The sequence below is a fragment of the Tamandua tetradactyla genome, chromosome 5 (assembly GCF_023851605.1).
Source record: "Tamandua tetradactyla isolate mTamTet1 chromosome 5, mTamTet1.pri, whole genome shotgun sequence".
In the NCBI taxonomy this organism is placed as follows: Eukaryota; Metazoa; Chordata; class Mammalia; order Pilosa; family Myrmecophagidae; genus Tamandua; species Tamandua tetradactyla.
Genome location: NC_135331.1, coordinates 184,024,548 through 184,037,067, shown reverse-complemented (window position 1 = coordinate 184,037,067; position 12,520 = coordinate 184,024,548). Strand labels below are relative to the sequence as shown.

The window sequence follows — 12,520 nt, the reverse complement described above, 5'->3', positions numbered from 1 at the left end:
AAAGCTGCCCTATAAATTGGATGTAGCCAACACTGTTATTATGTGCTTTGAGGGGGGTTGTGTCTGTGGCAGAGGCAACCTTCTAGATGACTATCTCTTAGCTCTTGTTCACAATTATGGAAAGGGGCAGAACTGAGATACAGCCCCTTGGGAAAGCAATTGTGCTACATACAATGCCTTATTGCAAGTAGAGGGATGACGTAAAGATGCCCTGTTACCTTGAGAAAAGCCATCCCTATTCAGCCGTGGGTAACCAACACAGCTTCTAAGCCACCCTCTGGCAGTGCCCAACTGACCAGGCTGACCAAATTGAAAATCAGAAAGAAAAGTCTTCTCAGTTACAGGACATTGTATGTGGGGATATAATCTTTGTGGGGTCATTAATTTTGGGGGGACGAGGGATGGAACTCCTGTGTCCTGTTGTCTCTTATTCTGTTGCTGCAGGATAAGATGCAAGGACTGTTTTATGGTGGATTGTGGGGACCCAGGGCCCAGGATTCCCCTCCATGTTGAGAGCAGGTCACCACACGTAGCCACCTGTATGACCAGGACAGATATTAAAGGTCATCAAACCTCCTCACGGGGGAAAGAATGTACAAATGGTATCGTAAACAAGGCATGGAAACTCTCCTCCCTTGATCACTGTTGATAACAAACTGTCTTGAGAACCTGATGAAACTCTGTTCTCACACCCTTATCCTAAACCCATTTCAGCCCTTGCAGTCCCCCCAGCCCCTGTGTGGCGCATTCACTTCCATTCTCCATGGCCCGTCCCACCACCATGCATGATCCTCTCCTGTTCCTAAGGCCTCATTATAATTCATGTTTAAAATATATATATATTATTAAATTTCTGCCCCAAACCAGAAAGAGCCCAAATGTATAACATCAGGAAAACTGTTGTTGTGACCGTATAGTATAGGAAACCATACAACACAAAATGAACAAGCTACAGCTACATACAGCCTGATAGGTGAATCGTAAAAATAAAATGTTGGACAAAAGAAACAAAACACAAACTAACGCAATCATATATAGAGGTCAGAAAAGGTGAACCTGACCTACAGTCTTTATGAATGCATATTTAGAAGATTTTTAGATGTTCGGTGAAATGAAAAGTTGAGGCAAGTGACTGGGTGAGATTTGGGGAGAGAGGAAGGATATTTTGTTCTGTTTCAGTGTGATATCTTATTGAGCCTCCTCAATAAATAATGAAATAACTTCTCAGGGGTAAAAGAGTAAAACAATAGAAGTCGGCATAGTAGTGTTTTTCCCCCGACATTTAACTGAAGGGAGAATTGTCAGAGCAATGACCTTGAGCAGGAGAGGGGATGGGATTAGAGCAGGAGTGTGGGGTAGCCTTAGGTAGAGCACAGACAGTTCTATGACAGTGAGACCAAGAGTAAAATATAAGGGGACAGAATCTAGCAGGGGGAAGATAAGTGAAGTCCTCAGTTGGGAGTAATAATTGGGACAAAATGTTGAAGATTTCAGAAAAGGGGTGAAATGTCATTTCCTACAAGTTTCCAAAAATCATTAGACATTTTATCCAGAAATAAAATTGCCCCAGATCAAAAGGCACTTTTATCTTGCAAAGTAATTCAACACTTAGCACCTACAACCCAGAAATTCAATGTAGATGGTTTATGACAAAATCAATGGAGAGGGAATATTGGTTCAAAGAGTTTTTAAATGATACAAGCACAAATGCCCATCCCTAGCCCAAATATTCTTAGATGATATATTCCCTATTATAATTCAAATCATTAGGCTAGAGTCAACAAATTTTCTGGGGCATCTTAAAGGCAAGAAAACAAAAACTATGCCAGTGTAATTTAATTTCACTGTTTTGTTGTCATTGGTTCATTTTCTGAGCTCAAATTTTACATAAAGAATAACTATTCAAAACATAAGTATGGAGAATGGGGCTTAGGAGGAAAACAGATCAAATAAAAACCTGGTCTAGTCTTTCCACATTGGTAATATAAAGGTTTCTCTCCATTTTATCCTCATTCTGTTAGTCTCCAGAGGTCCACAAGTGTCAGTTTCTTGGGATCTTATATAGCTGAAGCTGCCTGGACACAATGACAGTCTAACATTCAATGAAGAGACTTTAAGAACTTGCAACACACCAACAAATGTCCATTATGTGGAGCAGAATTTTTTGAAAAAAGGAGAAGAGCACGATGGAAGACTAACAAAGCCATGTGTTTAATCCTAATCCACGATCCTGTGGGTGTGTCCCCATTACAAATAGGACCTGTGGAGACGCTATTATTAGTGAAGATGTAGTCTCATTTGTGAACAGGACCTTCAAAGATCTTATTTGGATAAGAACAAATTGAATAAGGATAAGCCTTAACCCTTAACACTGGCGGCCTTACAAAGAAAGGAAATTCAGATGCAGAAAGCGGAGAAAGCCACAGGAAGATGCCAAACATCAGCAGAAACCAGAAGAGCCGACAGAAGGAGAAATTGCGATGTGACAGGAGGCCGAGATGCAAACCAAGGAACCCCAAATACACTAGCAAGGCAGGAACCAGAATGCTACAGATGTCAGACTTTGGGGAGAAAGACTGTCCTTGCCAACACCTTGATTTTGGACTTTCAGCTTCCAAAACTGAGAGACAATAAATTCTTATTGTTAAGCTAACCAGTGTGTTGGTATTTGTCATAGCAGCCCTGGCAAACTGAGGCAAGCCCTATACTTCTTTTTTTTTTTTTGTAATTGTCATAATATATTTTATTTAATCCAAATAAAAATCCAAAATATTTTCATTTCAGCCTGTACTAAACATTAGATTTGTTAATGAAGCGTTTGGCATTCTTTATTTCACAGGAAGTTTTTACAATCCTGAGAGTATTTTACACTTACAGCACATTTTAATTTAGATCGGATCCATTTTCAAGTGCTCAAGAGCCCCCATGTTTCTGGTGGCTACTGAACTGGACAACACAAGCTTATTCTCTAATCCACTTTTTTCCTGAGTGATTTAATTTGGAGCTCAAAATAGTCCTTGTCTGCATGCACAGAAGTTCCTCATTCTTTTCCAAGGCTACACAGGTCCCTTTGTACAGATTATCTGGAATCTCTTTAACCTGTATGCCATTTATGTAGTTTCCAGACTTTTGATATTACAAAGCACACAGTTGTAAATGTCCCATACATATTATTTATACATTTGGGATATTTACCTTAAGACAGCTTCTACAGATGGTATTTCTGGGTAAAATGGTTATGACAGATTTACAGGTTTTTTAATGCGTTTAAATGAAAAACTGCTCCAAATCTCAGTTCCTGGGGTATAGCCGCTTCCCCCTGTGCATGTACCTTTTCATCTTTTCCTAGATGAATCCCCAGTCTTACCCTCTGGTCCCAAACTGAGATGTGCTCATCCCATGGCTCTGAGGAACCTCATCAGACCTTGCTGCTCAGAGACCTGACCCTCTGGTCACAGACACTGTACCCTAGAGACATGTGGGAAAGATCATGGTCTCTGGCTTCAGAAAGAGTTTGCAATTCTGCCTCTGGCTAATCAGTCTGTGACATTAAGCAAATTATTCCAAGCTTTAATTTTGTACCTGTGAAATCTTGGATTAAAATGATCTCCCTCTCAGGACTAAGATGAGAAATAAATAAATTTCCTAATTTATCTCTGTCCTTCTCAGAAGACCATTTTTTATTGTGAAACATAACAGGATATGCAGGAAAGTGGTATGTTTCAAAGGACAGTTTAACAAGCAGATATAGAGCACTATTACTTTTCACTCCAAATAAATTTCTGTATTGCTTGTCGTTTCCATAAGAAACATGTCTTAGACTACTAAGATGGGGAACTACTAAGAAAGAACTAATAAAGAGCTCACTCCCAAGAAGCAGGGAGCCCTGAGTGATGGAACCATACTTGTCTCCTGAGTGCTGATTTCTTAAATCAACCTCGACGCCCCTCTCCTGACTCGGCTTCAAGAGCCGGACGCGGCAGCTGACATACTAACAGATTACAGCCACCTTCAGCTGTTCATCTGCAAGAATCTCACAGCAGCATTTGATAGTGACTTCTATCAGACACCAGATAGACCTGCAGGAACAACAGGAAATACCAGGGCAAGGAGATTTAAAGCCTACATTGAGGACTGCAGAGAGAAGACTGTGTCCCTGATAGAACCTGGAGTTACAGGTTCTGGGCCTCACCTCTAAGCTGAAAGAAGCAGACTGCTACTGCTTTAAATGTGATGAAGCTAAAATTAGCACTTGGAGAATTGTAAGCTGCAATATAGAGAATGGAGGCATTGAATTGGAGTCAGAGCCATCTCAGTCTTGTTCTGTTTACTCCTGTACAACCCAGTTTCCATTCCTGAAAAACTGATGTGGTGAAAGCTCACGGACAATCCCATATGGCTGACCAACTACAATGGAGCACTGCTTTCAACTTGATGGGACTCTTCAGTCAACCCAAAGACCCAGCTCTCCTTTGTGTGGTCATTTTTGTGATTTCCCTGATGCTCTTGTCTGAAAATGCCATCCTGATCCTTCTGATACACACTGATGCCCACCTTCACACACCTGGGTACATTTTTATCAGCCAGTTGCCTCTCATGGATGTGGTGTCTGAAGAAAATATTGAAAATGGGATCGTTCGGGAAACTGTGAAGTAGAAAAGCATATAGTAACAAATCATTTTCCTTTTCTTCACACATCGGAATTTCAAATATTATACCAATGTGGTTCTTCAGCTTCTCATAGCATAGTGCCCCTACTCCTTTTCACCCCTCTCTTAAAGGAGGTGTTTTCTTGTATTAGAAATCTTGTTATGTTTACACAGCTTTTCCTTTTAAAAAAATGTTAGTTAATCACATTGTATAAATGTTATATTCACTGTATTGATAACTGTGATATGAATCTGTAGGAATATAAAATGAAAACATTTGGAGGTAAAACTTCGTGGGATATACAACTGTTTCTCAAATAATAGAGAAAGTGAGACAGAGAAAGAGAGTGGGAAAGTGTGAGAAAGAGACTGTTATGATATTGTTAAAATGGGGAGATTGGAATTGTATATATTTTACCACAGTAAAAAGTAAAAAAAGATCTAGCAAAGAAACATGTCTTACTTTTCAAATTTAAAAGGCAAGTAAAGATTTCTAGCTTTTGTTTGTTGGTTTGTTTGTTTTAAAGAAGTAGATCTGTTTATCAAAAGCCTACCACCTCTAGTGTTTACAGCTCTGGAATCAGATTGCCTGGGTCTGCTATTTCTAAGCATGTGATCCTGGGCACATCATTTAAACTCCTGCTATCTTTGTTCATTCATCTATAAATGGGACTAATAGTATTTTCCTACAAGGATTGACTGAGTTAACATATGTTAAATACTTAAAGGGGTGCTTGAGATATAACAGGCACTTAATAAATGTTAACTATCACTATTATTCCTTTTGCATAGTCTTACATTTATACTTTTTAGTTTTGAGCTCTAACAACCCATCTTAAAATATTTTTTTACTGCCTTGTCTTGTACTGTTATTCTTGTGTTAACTTTTCACCCACGTATCAGTACATTCATTATCAATTTCACCTGACATTTAGGTGGTGAGCATTTGTAATTTTTTAAGCTGCCCATCATTTGAAACCCTTTGCTATATTTGGGGAATTCACATCTTATTCATATTAGTAAGAAAGAGAGAAACATCCCTCCCTCTAAGTTGAAGCAACCAGATGCTCCTTTTCCCGGTGTCCTTTTCAGCTACAGGCTACCACCAGTGGTCGAGACTTTAGCACTAAGATGCACCCAACTCAGACTGCAAATGGGAACAAGTGACTCAAAGATGCAGGGCCATGAGAGCTCCAATCTGGTGGCACAGTATGTCTATAACAGAAAAAAACACTAAGATTCTAGAGACAGCAGGGACAGCTGAGCCAGCCGGTGCTTGGGTCTGGTGTCTGGGTGGGCTGCTGAGTGAGCCGTGCTGCTCGCTGTCAGCCGAAGTAGCCTCAGTGTCTTCCCGGGACTGGTTTTAGTAGGCCGTTAGCCTGGCCTGGCCTCTGCCTACTTCCCTTGTTCTTGCTTGTCTTCCACATCCTAAGTTTTTAATGGTATTCCCAATATCCTTTCAGAAAACTCAGTTTCCGCTTAAATCTACCACAGTATTCTTCTGAATTTTACAATTAATGGGCCTTGGCTGATAAAATTCAGTTTCACTTAGTATTGCACGAATGAGCATATACTACCCCAAGCCAGTCCCCTCTCACAGCATTCCTGAGAATATGTGAAATGGGAACAAATGCTTTTGTCTGGATTTTATATGAAGACATTAAATTAGTGGGAAAAATCTGTATTACACTGTTTTATTTTCTTATCGCTGCTGTGACAATTTACCACAAATTTAGTGGCTTAAAACAACACAAATTTATTGTTATAGTTCTGGAGGTCAGAAATTCAAAATGAGTCTGGTAAGGCTAAAATCAAAGCATCATTAAGGTTCATTTCTCCTGGAGGCTCGAAAGAACCTGTTCCTGGCCTCTTACAGATTTTAGAAGCTGCCGGCATTCCGTGACTCCTGGCCATACCACTACAATGTCTTGCTTCCATCGTCACAACTCCTACTACTGACTCTGATCTCCTCTTATAAGCATCTTTGCACTTACATTTATCTTACACTTACCACCAAGATAATCTAGAATAATCACCCAATCTAAATATCCTTAACTTAATGTCATCTGCACAATCCTTTTTGCCCCATAAGGTGACATTTATAACTTCCTGGGCTTAGGACATTAATATCTCCGGAGGAGGGCATTGTGCTGCCTACTACAAACACACAGACCAACTTGATAAGAGTGCAGCCTAAGGTAAAGGATCCCAGGCCCTCTGAGGACCTCTAACCTCCTTCATATTAAAACAAGTTTTCAGACTCCTCAAAGGATTGAGAAGACTCAAGTTGTTTAAAGCTGTTGGTTGCCAAAATCAGGGAAATGGCAAAAGTGTCCTTGAGAAGAGAGTTGACAAGTGACCTGAAGTAGGAAAAAAGTCACACATATAGAGTCTACCTCATTGCCTGCCTAGCTCGGCCTTGAGTCAGTGTCTGTATTACTTAGGGTTCTCTAGAGAAACAGAATCAACAGGGAACACTCTCAAATATAAAATTTATAAGTGTCTCATGTGACCATGGAACACAGAGTCCAAAATCCGCAGGGCAGGCTGTGAAACTCACGATTCCGATGGAGGGTCTGGACGAACTCCACAGGAGAGGCTCTCCAGTCAAAGCAGGAAGAGAACATGTGTCTTCTGAATCCTCCTTAAAAGGCTTCCAGTGATTAGATTAAGCATCACTCATTGCAGAAGACACTCCCCTTGGGTGATTACAAATGGAATCAGCTGTGGATACAGCTGACATGATCATGATTTAATTCTATGAAACGTCCTCAGTGCAACAGACAGGCCAGCACTTGCCCAACCAGACAAACAGTTACCACCACTTGGCCAAGTTGACACATGAAACTTACCATGACAGTGTCCATCACCAAAATTCTTTCCCAGATCTTCCAAAGAGGAAAACATTATTCAATCTGCAGTCAGTTGGTTGGCACACACACATACACGCACATATTTGACAATAATGAATATCTATATAGAATATCATAGCCTAAAATCTTAACCCTGTAGAGTATTTAACACACCTAATACAATGAATTGTCTTTACTTTGCATATGAGCACAGTTTCTCATGCCAAATTCATACTCTGAGAAGGCTTCTGACAGTCTCATTGGCTGATCCATACACAGCCACACATTGAACGTAGAATTCTTAGCCATCTCAGACTCTCTTCTTATTGGACAAACCCATCCTGCATCTGCAGAACTGCTCCTCACCTTCTCTGTGGTCACTCCACTCCAGTCACCAACCACCTGATTGATTTCACTTTCCTCCAGACGTCCAAACTCTCTCTGTGGGGTTTTACACAGATTCTTCTCTTGAACATCAAGGGGCATTCTGTGAATTTGAGGGCTCCTATGCATTCTTTAGTTCCAGGGCATCTGGATATGTTCTGCCTTTATCCTAACTCTACGTCTTATTCCTGTCCTTTCGCTTCTGTCAATTCAGGCTTTTGTTTCCTTCCACCTTCTTTCATTTCATGTTTCCTTTGTTTGATCAAGAAATGTGAGCTATTAGGGTAGTCACAAGATAGAGAAATTCGATTTATTAAGACTAGCTGTAAGGTAAGAATTTGCAGGAACTAGTGACTAGAAAGTATGACAATCTGAATTTAAGATTGCATGAAGACATTTCAAACAGTGCTCTCCTGAAGTGGAATGAGCTGCCTCCATGTGAGGAATTCTCTAGAAATATCCACAAAAAGCCATGTTCAAAATGTAGGAAATTATGTTACAATAAATGGATGGGTGAGGCCACCTCTCAAGAATTTTTCAGTTCTAAATTCCATGATTGCATGTAGTTACCTTATTTCAGAGCTCTCCCTGAACTGACCAGACATCTCCAAGGTAACCTCATGTTCTCTGAAAAATCTCTCAGGTAAAATTAAGAGGCCTCCATCATTTTCAGCAGTGATTCTACTCGAGGAGTTCTGTATGTTTTTGAATTTTCATTTTTCTAACATTTTGCCTATTTCCTTGATACTTTTTTAAGGTTAGGATAGTCATTCAAATAACCACCTTATTACTCAAAATTGACTTTCAATAATTTATAACTAAGTACCATATCATTGTGCATAATTGTGTTAATGATCAATCTGGTCCAAGAAAAGGCCAAATGTGCACGTGCCATGAATATAAGGCCAGACATCTTGAGGCTGTGGGACCCAGTCAGGATGTGGTATCTAAATACCCTCCAGTGGGTCAAATGATAAAGAGTAATTTAAAGGGGATCTGTGACTTAACTCATGGCAACACTCAAAATTATATTTCCTTGTTTCCCTAGTTCTTTAACTACTCAGAATTTCTCAGTCTCCAAAACCCTTACCCCTACTCCGTACTCCCCAACATACATGAAGATTTACCACATTAGCAGTTAGTCTCTGTGGTTCGTTGTTTTCCTATATTAGTTTCCTCAGGCTGCCATAACCATTAACCACAAATGGCATGACTTACAACAACAGGAGTCTATTCTCCCACAGTATTGGAGGCTAGAAGTCTGAAATGAGTGTCTTAGCAGGGCTGCTCTCCTTCCGAAGTCTTGAGGGGAGAATCCTTCTCTGCCTCTTCCAGGTTCTGGTGGCCCCCGGAGCTCCTTGGATTATGGCTGCACGTCTCCAATCTCTGCTTCCATCCTCATGTGGCTTTTTTCTCTTCTCTCTTCTCTGTGTGTCTCTTATAAGAACACATAATTTGTCATTGGATTCAGGGTTCATTCAGATAATGGAGGATGTATTCGTCTCAAGATCTCTAATTTAATTACATCTGTAAAGACCCAGGGGAAAAGAGGAAGTCATATTTTGGGGGGAAGAGGGATGGAGTTGGGGGAGTTAGACATTGTTTAACTCACTACATTTCTCATTTTCATCTGTTTCTCCAGATCTCTTTCTACCCACTTGCCTGATGCTGAATCAGAACAGATCAAATACAAGACACAGAGAGAGAAAATTCTTAGATTTGGAGCAAGACAAACAGGTGGGTAAACAAAATTCTCTTCAGCAATGGGGAACACTAGATGAATTAATAAACTTTATCTACGTCATTGGTTAATTTGACTGAAACTCTTCATTGAGCTATGTTCAAGAGAATATTCTATTCTAATACATCAGTGCACAAAACGAATGGTCCCTGCCCTTGGAGAGTGAGATTAAGCCAGGTCTTGAGGGAGGTGAAGGAGTAAGCCATGTAGAATCCCAGGAAAAGGGGGCTCCAGACAGTGGGGTCAAGAGCAGCAAGGAGCTGGGATGGCTTGAGGGAAAAGAGGGAAAGACAACGTGCAAGAAATGGAATCAGAGATGACACGGGGCTGGACTGGGGAGCACAGGTCATGAAGAATCTCATAGACACTCACAGGTGCTGGGAGTGAGATAGGGAACTGTATCAGAGACCGGAGCAGAAAAACGTTGGTGAGAGAATAGAGTCATCACATGAGATTTAGACATGCCAAACTCCAACCACCCCTTTCCTGTACCCCATAAGAATTATACATGTGCAGAGCCTGTTAGTACAGGAACCAACTCCTAACAGCTCAGTAGCAGATCACTAGTTATATATGTACCTGCTAATGACAGTTGATCACTACTAAAAGATAAAGGTAGTTTTCAATATTTGATTTTGGGACACATTATTAAATCGGTTCTTCAAAATAATGACTGATGGTAAAAAAGAAATGAATTCATTTCATTTTTCAAGGGAAAAAATGAAAATAATATCAGTGACTCAATTGAAGGTCTCACACTCAAAAATGCAAAAATCAAATTAAATGAGTGAAACATGAAACAAATCAATACATCTTTCTGCTATTAAACCTAACATCCATTATTTAGTTTCAGCCAAAGCTAATTCACTACGTAATAGTAATGTTATTTGAATTTTCTAACTCTGCTTGTATTTGATTTGTAAATATTTAATGTCTTTAATGCATGGTTGTGACAAAAAGCTATAAGTATAAGGAATTTGACCTGGTAATCACAGATATTTAATGGTATTGTGATAAGAATTGTAAAGTCAATATGAGAAAGATCTGTTAAAAAGAAAACAATTTTTTTCTTTAAAATAAATCTGCATGTTCATTCTGAGTGAGAAATCCGGATTTGTGCTTGGTAATAACTATGCACATCATCTGTTTTTTGATAGAAGTGAATGCTGTGCAGATAACACAGGAAATAGTGCTTGTGGGGGCTGCGGCCACATGAGTGAGACTTGTAATAACTTGGCGCCCTGAGCACAGAAGTCCTGGGGCACAGATGCCAGGAGGTGGCAGAAGAAGAGAGAGGAAACAATCTCCCACAAACCTGTCCCTGTTTTTTCTGGTTTCTTCTACTCTCTGCTCTTACAACAATAACAAAAGGAATCAGAAAAGTCGTAATATACTTCAAGTACATATACAACTAAATTCGTTTGTCAGAGCAAAAGTGAAAAAAAGAAATCAGCCAAACCATGTTTTCTACAGAATGCTCTAAGGGTTCCTAAACAACCAATGTATGCATAAACTTTTGGAAAGCAATTTATTGGTGAGCAGTGGGAAACCACCTGCAATGTTTCATTTTCTCCCTGATTTGTTTCAGGTGTCTTAATATATAATAAATACATATCTTACATGATTAATAAATAATAAACAATATATACAGTTGTTTCAGTTTGCAGAGGTGCCGAAATGCAATATACCAGAAATGGGTTGGCTTTTACAATGGGGATTTATTAATTTACAAATGTACAGTTCTAAGGTCATGAATATGCATAAATGAACGATACCACCTCTGCAGCCAGGCTGGTGGCATCTGGGGCTTCTCTGTCACATGGCAAAGCCGCATGACCTTCATCTGTTGGTCTTTAATTGTTTTCTGCTTCCAGCTTCAGTGACTTCCTCTGTGAGCTTCTTTGGGTCCATTCTTACCTCCTCTGGAGGGCTCTCTGATCTTTTGGGGATTATTCTGTCTTTTATTCTCTCATAAAAAACTCCAGTAAAAGGGTTAGGAACCACCTGTGATGGGGCAGGTCACATCTCAGTTGAAATAACCTCACCAAAAGGACCCATCTACAGCAGGTCAGCACCCACGGGAAAGGATTTTAAAAACATGGCCTTTTCTGGGGTACATAAGAGCTTTAAACCCAACACAACAGCCTTATAGGTGTTCTTAGAAAGACAGCAATTGTCAAAAACTTCTCCAGCAAGAATTCATTTCATATAAAAGAATAGCACTGTCTACTTCCCTCATGCTGTAAGAGGCATGTTATCCTGACAGTAGGAAATGAGAAATTAAGCTATCATTCAGACAGATAATATGCAGGGATAAAAAACCTTGTTTTACCTTGGGAGAATTGTCTAGATTACTGCTCCAATTTTGTAGTTTGCCTGGGGAGTGAGGGTTTGAACTCAGAAGCCTCTCACACAGCAGCAGTTCTACCTTCAGACTCTGAAACCATGGCAACCCACAGCCACAGCGAAGGCAACTTCCTGTGCTGCTGTTTATTTTCGAGATCTTTGCAGCTGAGACTGAAAAGACTGCTGTACAATCAGCCAATCCCACCGATTCTGCAGTGAGCTCGTGGCCCTTTATTGATATAACTGGCATCATTATTTTGGGGATGAATGTGAACATAAGGCAATATTATGAAAAGAAGGGAGGAAAGGATTAACTTTGCGCTGTTATATTTTGCTATCAGCATTATGTGACAAACTATGGTAGCTCTTCCTATTTTATTATTTTAATTAAATTCCCAAGAGGCAGAGGAAAGGAAATATAATGTCTTCAACATAAAAGCAGACACGCTTACTTCTTCTAAATATGACGTTTATATTGTTCTCTCAGAGGAACATCCTAGAGATTACCTGTCTCATGGATCATAAATAAAATAAATAATGAGCTCCAG

The 12,520-nt window shown here is 39.8% G+C and overlaps 2 long non-coding RNA genes across 2 annotated transcripts in view; both read right to left on the bottom strand.

Annotated features, from left to right (window-relative positions):
- The window catches only part of LOC143682924 (uncharacterized), a 77,244-nt gene extending 65,126 nt beyond the window's left edge, over positions 1–12,118 (bottom strand). Inside the window, exon 1 of the long non-coding RNA XR_013175365.1 lies at positions 11,959–12,118. This is a non-coding gene — a long non-coding RNA (uncharacterized LOC143682924). The remainder of the gene's footprint in view (positions 1–11,958) is intronic.
- On the bottom strand, positions 7,359–9,347 carry LOC143682922 (uncharacterized). The gene is made up of 3 exons (XR_013175364.1): positions 9,001–9,347; positions 7,868–8,161; positions 7,359–7,564 (listed from the first exon to the last, which is right to left on the bottom strand). It is a non-coding gene; the product is annotated as an uncharacterized LOC143682922 (long non-coding RNA).
- Positions 12,119–12,520: the final 402 nt, after the last annotated feature.